Raw genomic sequence first — 13,815 nt, forward strand, 5'->3', positions numbered from 1 at the left:
AGTCGTCAAGGAGCAGTTTAGTTCCACCCCCATCCTGATCCAGCCCGATTACACCCGTCAGTTTGTCGTTTGAGTGTGGGGGCCATCTCATCGCAACGTTTGGATACTGACTCTAAGCTTCGTCCGTGCTCTTAGTATTCCCGCTGGTTGACCCCGGTAGAGAGAAATTACAACATTGGAGATGGCAATCAAGCGAGCGCTTGAGGAATGGAGACACTGGCTGGAGGGGGCTGCTCATCCATTCGTGCTCTGGACGGACCATAAGAACATTTGGACGGGCGAAGAGGTTAAACTCCCAAGAGCGGAGGTCAATGTTTTTGGGGCGTTTTGACTTCTCCATCTCCTACCGGCCACAAAAACACCAAACCAGACGCTCGCTCTCGCCAGTTCTTCCCCGAGGGTCCCTCCTCCAGCCCTGGCACTATTCTCCCGGCAACCTGTTTCACAGCTTCCCTCACCTGGGAGATTGAATCGGTGGTAAAGGACGCCCTCCGGACCCCGGAGGTGGGCCACCTGGTCGCCTCTTTGTTCCCCCGCCAGCCCACTCCCATGTGCTCCATGGGCTCATTCCTCCTAGTTCTCCTGCCACCCGCGCTTCTCCATGGTGTCCCACTTCAGTTCCTCTCTGCAAACTTGGTCGTAATGTTTCTTCTCAATGTCGTAATGCCATAACAACTACTGGCACATCATGTGGTTCGGTTAGCCAGGCTATGACCAGATGTCCATTTCTAAAAAGAACGAAACAAATTAAATATCTATTATATTAAAAAGGCATATTATGAAAGTATTTTTAGTTTATTATTTCTTGCTTTCTGAAGTTGGCCAGATGGAAAACGTATCCCTGCAAGATCATGTGAAAGGGCTATCAAGAAGAACAGATGGAACCACAAATGGAACTAAGCCTGTGTCTCTATCTTTGGTGGGAATTAGACTCTCTACCTGTGTACAATGGTTTTTAGTTCTATAATTTGCGTTTATATTGTAATGTGTGATGAATATTTTTATTGATACAATGCCAAAGTTTAGGGACTGTTACATCTCATTAATAGGAGCTTTGTGTAGATTAAAAAGCCCAAATCCCAAGTTCTCTGCTATACCAACTTTTGCGAAAACGAAAAAAATCCAGGAAGAAGTATTTCCTAGATTTTATAAAATACATGCATTTTATCTTGATGTATTTTATTTTAATACATTTATTTGAGCCGGGTGCAGTTCTCAGTAATAAGGACTAAATGTCCTGTGAGAAAGTCACAAGTTATTTGTCACTGATTTCTCAAGGATCTGCGAGAGGATGGGAATTGTTAGAGATAGGTCTAGTAAGCCAACGCTTCTGGATAGAGTTGGTTTCATGAGATTTTATTACGGCTACTTTTTTAGGACTGTGGTACATATCCTGTTAACAAAGACATATTCATATTATCCAGTAAAAAGGTGCTAAGACATCATTACTCAGCCTATTCTCGATGGGATCTAAGAAACTACTGGAAGTTTTGAACTTAGTAATTGTTGAAGTTAATTGGTCGTGGTCGAAGGAGAAAAGATTTTTAAAAGAAGCAGCAACACTAAGAAAATACACACATAAAAACAGAACCTAATAACAGTGTGTGGCTTATTTGCTCTCACGCTTGTTTGCTCACATTTCCATCGAGCAGGGAGTCAGGCTGTTTTGTAGTTGGCCAAAGGAGCTTTGTCCAGGTCCTCTTTTCCAGGGCAGTCTGAACATTCACTGATCCCCGCGCAGGAAGGACAAAGTGCAGAGTGAGTGGTTCATGCACCATAATGTACATGCTGTAAGGGGAGGATATATTTTGGATGTGGCTGAAGGCTTCCTGCAGCAAGACCAAGCACGGTAAGGGATGACAGAGGATGAAACAGAGTTCAGCAAGAGGAGATAGGCTTCTCAAAAAAAAGTCCCACATTGAAGTGTTTTCTCTAGAAACCTCTGAGACATTTGAGATAGGTTTTCACCCCAAGATGCATCACAATGTCTTTCCTGTGCTTCCCCCTCCTCTGCTCAGCAAGCAGTGGCTACACAGGCAACTCTACGACCTGCGGAGAAGGTGGGTGGTGATCGGTGGAGATGAAGTAATACGCAGGAAAAGCATCCCCAGAATCCTTTGGCGACTGCCAAAGTTAACATACACCAAGGGATTCGGTATCAAAGTTTCCAATATTTGGCTCCACAAACATAATAGCCACTACAACAACATACGCTGAGGAGTTCCCTCCTGGCTATTCAAATACAAAATGTTTAATTATGAACATTTGGGAAATCATTTTGCTATGCCTGAGTACTTTGCACCGAGATCCCTCCCATGCTTAAAAGCATAGCTCAAAGTCTTCCATCAACATCCAAGCTCAGTTTCACCATTTTTGTGACACTCCATAGGGCGCCGTTTCCTCATTCCAACTTCATTTTTGTTGTGGAGATGAAGGAAGATGAAGGCCTGTTGGAAGAGAAATCATGTATATAACTGTGGGGTTACATGGACATTTTTATGTTTGATAGTTTATGTAAATGAAAAGAAAGTTTTATCTTTCTTAACATCCACAATGGTCCTGGGCTAATCAGTACAGGATGAAGGCTAATGTAGAATATTAAGGAAACTTAATGTACATTCAGTCAATAGGAACATTGGTCACATACCACAGCAAACATCCACAGGATTATAACAAACGTATCGAAACAGCTTTCTGAAGTGAGTTAAAAGTAGGATCTATCACGTCTCTTTACTCACAAAACAGTGTAAAAGGTCTAATGAGCTCCTCAGCTGGTGTGATACAGTTGTCTGTTCTACTATTTATATGTAAGTTTCCCTTTCTGCCAGGTGCACCTTGTAATGCCTTTTCCTTTCTACTGACCCTTAATGTATACACAGTATAAATCACTGATTTGGCAAGGCGCAGTGACACAATTAATCATAATGGTTGTTGTGAAAAAAGAAAGCCATGCTAATTGTAAGCCATCCGAGTAATTAATAAGACAGGGCTAATAAATCTTCTGGGTGCATTTGGATTGGTTCCATTGAAATGTTATCCACCATAAACAATCAATATAAAACTTTAGTTATTCTGTAACGCTGCTTAATTATTCTTTAGAGGAAGTATGTCTGTCTACATTTTATTTAGCAGTTCATGGGTGTAAATTGCACCTTGTATGTAACTTGTACCAGAAAAGGCAATCTTGGATGAGGCAAAGCACAATTGGTACCACTTCATAAAAAAGTCATATAGGAAATCTTCCAATCATCTCTTTAAAAAAAACGACTGTTTGCACAATGAAAATATTTTATATGCTTTTCCCAGGATGTTAGGTTTAATATCTCGACTTCATCATATGTTTATTGGTCAATAGAAAATAACACACTGACATACCAATTGTTTTGAACGAAGTAGGAAATTTGTCTGCACGGCTAAACACGTTAATCCATGATTAATATAAAAGCAAAGTCAAATTGCATTGTGTCTTTTATGTTTTGAAGGTTACAATCATATGTCCATTCAGCTCCATTGTAGACAGTTTTACCCAAAGTATTTTGCCTGGCTGGATAGAACTTATTACTTACTTAAAAATTGATAGTCATTTCTTATTGGACACTACTATCATTGATTTAAGTACGGCCTATAAAAAACCTTGTGTTGAAACAGCTCTTCAATGTGTAACTGCCTTTCATTTCTTTTACACGTCCCTCTGTTCTGATACTGCATACAGTATGTGCTTATTTCCAGGGGGGGGCATGTCATCCTGCCATCCTAACAGCTCTTGCATATCATCCACAGGTGGCTTTTGCTGCCCTGCAGCTCCAAACCTTCTGCAGCCAAACACAACACCAGTCAGGCCCAAGAGGCCCATGTCAAATAGCTTCTTTAGTGAGTGCACCGAGGTCTGGCGGATCATTTTCTTCTTTTCCTCTGAAGCTCTTGTTGGGAAGTTACTGCTGAGTCCTACACACGCAAGTTCCCCTTTGCTGAAGCTGAATAGCTCATTATCATGTTGATATTTGGATGCTGTGGTGAATTTCAATGAAAAACCATAAATGTAACAGAAATGGTGCAGACAAGAGACTGTTCTGATGAACAACAACAAATGAAAATAAACTATAAGAAGGAATTTGTGAACAAATTTATTTGATAATACATCAAAAACATCCAGATAATGTACAAAAACAAAACAGTAGAAAAATGAGACACACACACACACACACACACACACACCTACCTTTTATCCACCGTGGCACCAATCCACGGTGGATAAAAGGCTTTGCTCACTCAGGGGTTTCAGCTGGTGGTTCCAGGCAGGTCACGGAGTGAGAGAGAGAACACAGTTCCCACCCCTAACAGTTACAATAATGACATTTAGATTTTAATGTGTGTTTTACAATTACACATAATCAGACCTGACTTTCTGGTTGAGTGGATGCAATCCATAATCCTGGACCTCAGAATACAAAATAGTTCTTGAACCTCAAAGCATGACACAAGCACAGCACAGGTATAGTCTAAAAAACGTAAAATCACTCTATAAAAAAACAAACCCAACAAGGGGCTAGCAGAAAATGCAGAGCCAAAAACTTCTACAGATCAGGTAAATAAAAAAACATGTTAACAGTGGCAGTAACACTCAAGACAAGCTGCCAGGGATCAAGTTCAACTAAGTGGACCTAAATAATGAGGAGGAAATGGCCACGGGTGAGAACGGCATTGAAGAGAGGATGAATACAAAAATGGGTGACAGAAAGGCAGACTGGCAATCATAGTGTAGCATTAGCTAGCTGGATAAAAGTGCATATGTAATCTGAAACCCGGTATCTTGTCAGGTCCTGTTTTTTTGTTTAAAGGACCCATCGTTATGGAGGACCAAAAACGACTTAAGTGTAAATAAATAAATGCTGAATATGGAAGTAAGTAAATAAATAAAAGTTGATAATCAAACAGGTCATAAACAAATACATATCATTAATCTATTTCTACATTTATTTATGTATGTGTCTGTATGCTAATGAGTTGGGAGGTCCTAACCTCTGTCTGAAGCAGGATTGGTCACAGGAGTGTGATCGCTCCTAGTCTACTATTTCTGTCTTAGTTAGCTCCTTAGCAGAAGTTGTTAGCATTCGGCTACATGGTTTATTTTTACAAACCATTGTGATTGTTTACTCTAAAACGATTTAGAGAAGCACGTTAAGAAGGACACTCTTCAGTGTCGGCTGGATAAAGGGACGGAGGATTTGGATCAGCTCAATGCGACGTGCATGTGGAAGTTGACTAAACAGTGTTCGATCCACCTGGAACCACAGGAGCAACTTATGAACGTTCATCGTATATTTTTCTCCTTTGGGGGCCCCTGCTCAGGACATGGCGCAGCTGTTTAGAGGATGGTGTTGTACGGAATAAGATAATAATGTTAAGTGTGTGTTTCTGGTTTAATTTATTGTCTTCTGAAAGTGGCTGTATAATGTTTTGCAAATTTACTTAACATTTACTGATGGTAACTTTTATGAACTTTTTACACGGTTGCAATGGAATAAACTCTTCAGTATATCAGATCATTTGCAACCATATTACTTGATAAATTGAAGTTGAATGGGTTCTGATTTTAGACATTTTTAATTAAGCACAATTGCATCAGTTTGGCCCTTATGATAGTGATGCGTTCATGAACTCAACAAGGGAAATATTTTGAACTTAAAATATAAATGACATGCAAAAGGGATATGACAGATGTCCTTAGGCATACTGGATGTTTTTCCCTTTTCACACCATTCTCTGTAAACCCTAGAAATGGTTGTGTGTGAAAATCCCAGTAAGTGAGCAGATTGTGAAATACTCAGACCGGCCCGTCAGACAGGCACCAAGAACCATGCCACACTCAAAATAGCTTAAATCACCTTTCTTTCCCTTTCTGACACTCAGTTTGGAGTTCAGGACATTGTCTTGACCAGGACCACACCCCTACATGCATTGAAGCAACTGCCAAGTGATTGGTTGATTAGATAATTGCATTAATGAGAAATTGAACAGGTGTTCCTAATAATCCTTTAAGTTAGTGTATTTTGGTTGGTTACATTACATTAAATACAATCATAGCTGTACATTGGTATTATTCTATTGATTACAGTTTCAAAATTACAGTGGTTTTACAATATTATGATTACTTTATTGATTACACAGGTCCAGAATCAAGGCTGTATTCTGGTGACACTAAATGCATTCATTCATTTTTAATTCTGGGTCGTCAGTTTATTTCTAATACTCTACAGGATTTTAATGAAATGTCTGTAACATACTTTGGTTAAAATAGAACCCCTTTTACCCTGTCTAAAACAGCCCTCTACCGAGAGACCTGTTTTGATTGCCTGTTCCTTTAAATCCTAATGAGCCAGCTCCTTCCTCCCTCCTCTACGCTATATCCGGATATGCCTGTATTGTATTTGTCCTCCTTTTTGGAGACAAATATGGCGTGTTACGCCCCCCCGTCGGCCGTATCATCCGCGCCATTGTGTAGAATCTGGTAGCGTCTAGCTGGGAGGTTGCAGATCGCAACCAACTGAAATTATCCTGAAAAGTGAAAAAGTCCTGTGGTTGACATGATGAACCTGAAAAGAGCCAGTCTTGCTCCATCTGTTATTGCACAACATTATCTGCTCATTGATGAGGACAAATTCCCAATGTAGATATAAACGGCCAATTCCATTAATATCTAATGAGGCCCAGTTTGAGAAAATGACCTCATACAAAAGGTAAGGAACCTCCCAATAATGTCTAATTGTTGCTATGATTCAGCACCATAATTACTTAAGCAGGCTAGCAGTCGCATTAACGTCGGTATGTAGAAAACAACTGTCATATTTATACCTAAATCTAGACTTTTTTCTCAATTTAACTTTATAAATTTTAAATAATAAATATTCTATTCATGAGTAATCATGATTTTCTTATTTATTTAAAATATGGGGTTTGGGTCCTTCTTATTCTGCGTTCACACCAGTAGGCAAGTGAATTTTTGCAATGCTTTAATTTACTATTTGTAGTTAATTCCAATATGGCACCGGTTTTTGGTACCTAACCCCATGCTATAATTTCTGCTATGCACCATGGAAAGGAACCCTATTTCAACTTCGTACTTGTGGAAATTACACAAACGGCGGAGCCGCAAACACCCTTCTGTTTGGGTTCTAATGAAATATTATCGCTCGTAAATTTCACTAACTTCTCCAGGAACTGCATCTGGGTGACTGCCGCTTCCAGCACTATTTCAGGCTAACCATAGGCCATTTTGATGACCCGTTGGCTCGGATCAGTACCAGGATATCTCAGTTGGACACCAACTACAGGGGTTCAATCTCAGCTGCTGAGCACCTGTCTATCTGGCAGTTTCATTAAATATATTCATGCTTTGGCAGCAGGGTGGCGGTAATGGCGGTCGGAGAACCTCAATTCTGATTGGTTTTCGCGAGACAGTGTCGGGCGAATTATTCGCTCTGCGCCATTTGCTTCATTCCTTTCATTCACGCCGCCCGTTAAATGTTTGTCGTTCCCAACCGTTTGCGTCTGTGCAATGCTTTTGCGCGAAATCCACTGGCGCAAATAATTTGCTTTGCTTTAGGTGTGAAATTAGCATTAGATGTGGAGAAATAAAATTATTGTGATTCATATGCCAGTTGAAGTTTTTTGGAGGTTTAACCTCTTAAAACCCGCCCATTTTTAGGCCTCTGCTCAGAATTTGCATACCCATTTTTTAAAAGAAAATATCTCTGCATCCTTAGGGTCTATTTCCATATTTTTTGTGATGTGTTAGAAGGGAAAACCACCTATAGGATTTGTTCAGATTCTATCTCTGTGCCGTTTGCATAATTTTCATGTGCCAAATTTTACATTTTACTTACACAAAACATTTTACGTATATTTCTTATGGCGTTCAATACAACCAAATACAGTAGTTTGGGGCTTAAAATAAAAATATGCTACGTCTTCTCCCAGCCCCCTCCAGAGGGGGCTTTGGGGTTTAAGAGGTTAACGTGTTTCTGTGAAAGGAAAGAAATCCATAATTGTATATAATAGTGTGGGAATGACCAAAAATAACTCGAAAGGCTTGAACATCATACAGGGTATGACTCCTTGACACTGGAATTTTCCATCAGTTTTATTCATTTACTACTGTGTTCCTTCACTTTGTTGTACAGGGTTGACTAATTCCATAATCGTTGACTTGTGCACTGAGCAAACAGCCCGTTTTGTGTGGCATGTGAATCCATCTTGTGATATACAGTAAATCAGTCCCCACCCTACGTGGCCAAACCTGACTATTCACTCAGTCTGCAGCTTCCAAGGAAGTGGCGTCATCAGAATCTGCTGAGCTCTTTTCATGTTCTACTGTAAACAAAGGGCATGAAAGTGAACCAAGGAGGACAAATATGGATCAGAGTGAGTAAGCACCCAGATTCTAGGTGGGTGACAGGATGTGTACCTTAAGTTCACTTTGAGCCTTTTTAAATACCTCAAAAAATTAGCATGCTGTGTTTTTAGCATTACACAACTCCATAGATACACAGAATAGGATATTTTCATCCCGAACCAGCTCTTATCAGTGTTGTGGGGAGGCACGCTGAAAGCAAATAAGTTATTTACATAGAGAAGTTGGACAGTTTGCTATAGCTTTGTTTATTTATTAATATTGTTTTTTTCACATAATAGAGAATAGTCCTTGGTTAGCTTAAACCTGCTGTGTGAGCATGTGTTTAGGTCCACCTACTACAGCATCTCAAAACATGAGGTTCCTAAATGATAACTTGAGACTCGTATTACATACCGGATGTTTTTCCCTTTTCACACCACTCTTTGTAAACCCTAGAAATGCTTGTGTGCGAAAATCCCAGTAAGTGAGCAGATTGTGAAATACTCAGACCGGCCCGTCTGGCACCAAGAACCATGCCACACTCAAAATAACTTAAATCGCCTTTCTATCCCATTCTGACATTCAGTTCATTGTAAATACCAGGTATATAAAGACAAAACAAACTGAAATAGGAAAGAAAATGTAGGCAGGATATTTTAAAATTGTCACGAATCGTCCAGGACGGGAACCCAAAAGCAGACCACACGGAAGAATCAAAATAGAAGGTGGGTATTTATTATGCAAAAGGTGTGGGGAAGGTCTGGTCCGGTTGGGTGGTGATGAGTGGGGGCTGGAGTCGGGTCAACGGCTAGGCAGGGGAAAAGGGCGATCCAAGTGATGAGCTGTAGGCAGGGAAACAGATTGCTGGTTAGTGATCCGGAAAATAAACAGAAGCAAACAAACACACTGACTCTTGACTAGACTCGTGTTTGGCGCAAAAACCATACGTGGTACGCTAACGATCCGGCAGGGACTGGTTGTCTGGTCACGGCTTAAATGGTGAAGGGGATGGTAATCAGGATCGGGTGTGCGGGCAGCAGCAGGTGTCGATGGTTGAATAATTAGTCAGGATGTGTTTGGGGAAACTCAGAAAAAACAGGTTAGAGTGGCAAAGTAATAAACCCGGTTCAGGAAGCTGAATTCCTGACAAAAATTAGTTTTGCGGAGGTGTTCCCTGTCCCCGAGCCGCCGCCGATGACTGCGGAGGTGTTCCGTGTCCCCGAGGACGCCACCGCCGACTGCGGAGGTGTTCCGTGTCCCCGAGCCGCCGCCGCCGACTGCGGAGGTGTTCCGTGTCCCCGATCCGCCAACGATGACAGCGGAGGTGTTACGTGTCCCCGAGCCCCCTCCGCCGACTGCGGAGGTGTTCCTCGTCCCCGAGCAGACGACTGCGGAGGTGTTCCCTGTCCCCGAGCCGCCGCCGATGACTGCGGAGGTGTTACGTGTCCTCGAGACGACGACTGCGGAGGTGTTCCCTGTCCCCGAGCCGCCGCCGATGACTGCGGAGGTGTTATGTGTCCTCGAGACGACTGCCTCGAGCTCCGGGACCTCCTAAATCCCGGTCCCGAGACTCATGACCCCGACGCCGCCAGTACCGGCCCCGAGACTCATGACCCCGACGCCGCCAGTACCGGCCCCGAGACTCATGACCCTGATGCCGCCGGGACCGGCCCCGAAACTCCAGGCCCCGACCCCTCCAGTCCCGGCCCCGAGACTCATGAATCCGATGCCCCCGGTCCCCGCTCCCCGACTCAGGTTTCCTCCCTCCCATCCCGTGGTCCACTCCCACCCTCCCGTTGGTGATTTGAGGGCCGTCTGGGATCCGGCCCTTGAGGAGGGGGGTCCTGGCAGGGGTTGTGACAGCGACTCCAGGTGTTCCGTGTCCCCAAGCCGCCGCCGCCGATTGCGGAGGTGCTCCGTGTCCCCGAGCCGCCGATGACTGCGGAGGTGTTCCGTGTCCCCGAGGACGCCACCGCCGACTGCGGAGGTGTTCCGCGTCCCCGAGCCGCCGCCGCCGACTGCGGAGGTGTTCCTCGTCCCCGAGCAGACGACTGCGGAGGTGTTCCCTGTCCCCGAGCAGACGACTGCGGAGGTGTTCCTTGTCCCCGAGCCGCCGCCGATGACTGCGGAGGTGTTACGTGTCCTCGAGACGACGACTGCGGAGGTGTTCCGTGTCCCTGAGCCGCCGCCGCCGACTGCGGAGGTGTTCCGTGTCCCCGAGCCGCCGCCGCCGACTGCGGAGGTGTTCCGTGTCCCCGATCCGCCAACGATGACAGCGGAGGTGTTACGTGTCCCCGAGCCCCCTCCGCCGACTGCAGAGGTGTTCCTCGTCCCCGAGCAGACGACTGCGGAGGTGTTCCCTGTCCCCGAGCCGCCGCCGATGACTGCGGAGGTGTTACGTGTCCTCGAGACGACGACTGCGGAGGTGTTCCTCGTCCCCGAGCAGACGACTGCGGAGGTGTTCCCTGTCCCCGAGCCGCGGCCGATGACTGCGGAGGTGTTACGTGTCCTCGAGACGACGACTGCGGAGGTGTTCCCTGTCCCCGAGCCGCCGCCGATGACTGCGGAGGTGTTACGTGTCCTCGAGACGACGACTGCGGAGGTGTTCCTCGTCCCCGAGCAGACGACTGCGGAGGTGTTCCCTGTCCCCGAGCCGCCGCCGATGACTGCGGAGGTGTTACGTGTCCTCGAGACGACTGCCTCGAGCTCCGGGACCTCCTAAATCCCGGTCCCGAGACTCATGACCCCGACGCCGCCAGTACCGGCCCCGAGACTCATGACCCCGATGCCGCCGGGACCGGCCCCGAAACTCCAGGCCCCGACCCCTCCAGTCCCGGCCCCGAGACTCATGAATCCGATGCCCCCGGTCCCCGCTCCCCGACTCAGGTTTCCTCCCTCCCATCCCGTGGTCCACTCCCACCCTCCCGTTGGTGATTTGAGGGCCGTCTGGGATCCGGCCCTTGAGGGGGGGGGTCCTGGCAGGGGTTGTGACAGCGACTCCGGGAGCTTCCCGCTCCCTCCAGCTGGCAACTCCGGCTTCCTTTGTCCCCGAGCCGCCGCCGACTGCGGAGGTGTTCCGTGTCCCCAAGCCGCCGCCGCCGATTGCGGAGGTGCTCCGTGTCCCCGAGCCGCCGATGACTGCGGAGGTGTTCCGTGTCCCCGAGCCGCCGCCGCCATCTGCGGAGGTGTTCCGTGTCCCCGATCCGCCAACGATGACAGCGTAGGTGTTCCGTGTCTCCGAGCCCCCTCCAACGACTGCGGAGGTGTTCCTCGTCCCCGAGCAGACGACTGCGGAGGTGTTCCTTGTCCCCGAGCCGCTGCCGATGACTGCGGAGGTGTTACGTGTCCTCGAGACGACGACTGCGGAGGAGTTCCCTGTCCCCGAGCAGACGACTGCGGAGGTGTTCCTTGTCCCCGAGCCGCCGCCGATGACTGCGGAGGTGTTACGTGTCCTTGAGACGACGACTGCGGAGGTGTTCCGTGTCCCTGAGCCGCCGACTGCGGAGGTGTTCCGTGTCCCCGAGGATGCCGCCGCCGACTGCGGAGGTGTTCCGTGTCCCCGATCCGCCAACGATGACAGCGGAGGTGTTACGTGTCCCCGAGCCCCCTCCGCCGACTGCGGAGGTGTTCCTCGTCCCCGAGCAGACGACTGCGGAGGTGTTCCCTGTCCCCGAGCCGCCGCCGATGACTGCGGAGGTGTTACGTGTCCTCGAGACGACGACTGCGAAGGTGTTCCGTGTCCCTGAGCCGCCGCCAATGACTGCGGAGGTGTTCCGTGTCCCCGAGACGACGACTGCGGAGGTGTTCCGTGTCTCGGGGGATTTAAAATCCAAAAATAGGAAATAAAAGTTGCCAGCAACGGCACCTAGTATGAAGAGTCTAGGTCTCCATAAAAACAGGTTCTTTTGTATCAGGGGGAGAACAGCATGGATCAAAGACATAAGAGAAATAGCGAGGACCCGTCCAACGCTGGTTGCAGCTTTAATTTCCATTGAAGTTACAAGATTAGCCTTGAATCTATAGCCGACCTGGGCCCTGTTCCTCGTACGTGGTTCAACTAAGTCAAAAACAAACCGAAATAGGAAAGAAAATGTAGGCAGGATATTTTAAAATTAGTTTTACCAATAAGGGGAGTAATGACCATCTTGTGTATGAGAGACAGTATGTGAGACAGTCCGTGAGACAGTATGAGAGACAGTCTGGGAGAAGGTATGTGAGACAGTCTGTGAGACAGTCTGCGGGACAGTATGAGAGACAGTCTGCGGGACAGTAAGTGAGACAGTCTGCGGGACAGTGGACGCTCGGCTGCAGCGTGTGGTGTTCATCACGTAACAGGGAAATCTTCTTGTGAATAAATGATTCTGGTCCTCAGCATCTGTAGCGCTCGTACAGGACGTCATGGCGGCTAAACGGGTCTCTGATCTGGGAGAAGTCTCTCCCTATAAAACGTTCATCTAACTCATGTCGCTCCTTCATCAATGAGGACTGATGAACTGATCCAGCAGCTCAGATGAACCGGAGCAGGAGCAGGTTTTTCATTGTGTTGCTGTGGTGATTTAGACAAACCTGCTTTGGGGAACCGAAAAGCCTGAACTACGTCATCAGATGGGGCTCTGCTGAAGGGCTCTGCTGAAGAAATACTGTGTTGTCAACAAAAACTACCCGTGATACAAAGACATAGAGGAGTCATGGTTAAATCAACACTAGCAGAATATATAGCGTCCTCTAAACCAGTGATTCTCAACTGGTGGGTCGTGACCCGACCCGTTTTTAATGGGTCGCGGGCCTTTGCCTGGGAAAATAAAAATTAGAATTACATTTTTTTTTTTTATTCATCCTGTGATGTTATTTTGAAGGGCCTTTTTTAATGCAGTGGATCGTCGGTTTTTTTGCCGGCTCGTCCGTCCATGTTTTCAGCAGCATGTGCCAGGTTGGGTCGAACCATTCTGGCAAGACAAGAATGTAATGGAGAAAACAATCACGACGCATCTGAATAAACTTCTGGAGCGGTTTAATGAATACTTTCCCGAGAAACAGGGATGACGACTGGATACGTGACTTTGGAATCGACGAGAGTCAGCTGATGGAGCTGTCATGTGACCGTACGCGGAGGTGAGGCTCTCCCAGTTGTGGTGCAGCAGCGTGATCAGCGAGTATCCTTCCCTCGCCACTCGAGCAGTAAAAGTCCTGCTACCCTTCAGCACTGCCTGTCTCTGTGAGTGCGTCTCAGCTCTGGTTTAGCTGGAGACTAAACACAGAAAGAGACTGGACATAACTCCAGACTTTTGAGACTTTTGCCAAGAGCAAAAAATATCCCCAGTTCTCCCATTAGAAATTCCTCCAGACTCAAGTCAGTTTTCACCTCAGGTTGAAGTGAGTGCTGCTTAATTTTCTGTAAAGCACAATATTTTTCAGGATTTACC

The 13,815-nt window shown here is 46.4% G+C and overlaps 1 long non-coding RNA gene across 1 annotated transcript; it reads right to left on the minus strand.

Moving 5' to 3' along the window:
- Positions 1-4,108: 4,108 nt before the first annotated feature.
- On the minus strand, positions 4,109-10,104 carry LOC144388352 (uncharacterized). The gene is made up of 2 exons (XR_013452679.1): positions 9,340-10,104; positions 4,109-9,234 (listed from the first exon to the last, which is right to left on the minus strand). It is a non-coding gene; the product is annotated as an uncharacterized LOC144388352 (long non-coding RNA).
- Positions 10,105-13,815: the final 3,711 nt, after the last annotated feature.

Source organism: Gasterosteus aculeatus, chromosome 15 (assembly GCF_964276395.1).
Source record: "Gasterosteus aculeatus chromosome 15, fGasAcu3.hap1.1, whole genome shotgun sequence".
NCBI classification, from domain to species: Eukaryota; Metazoa; Chordata; class Actinopteri; order Perciformes; family Gasterosteidae; genus Gasterosteus; species Gasterosteus aculeatus.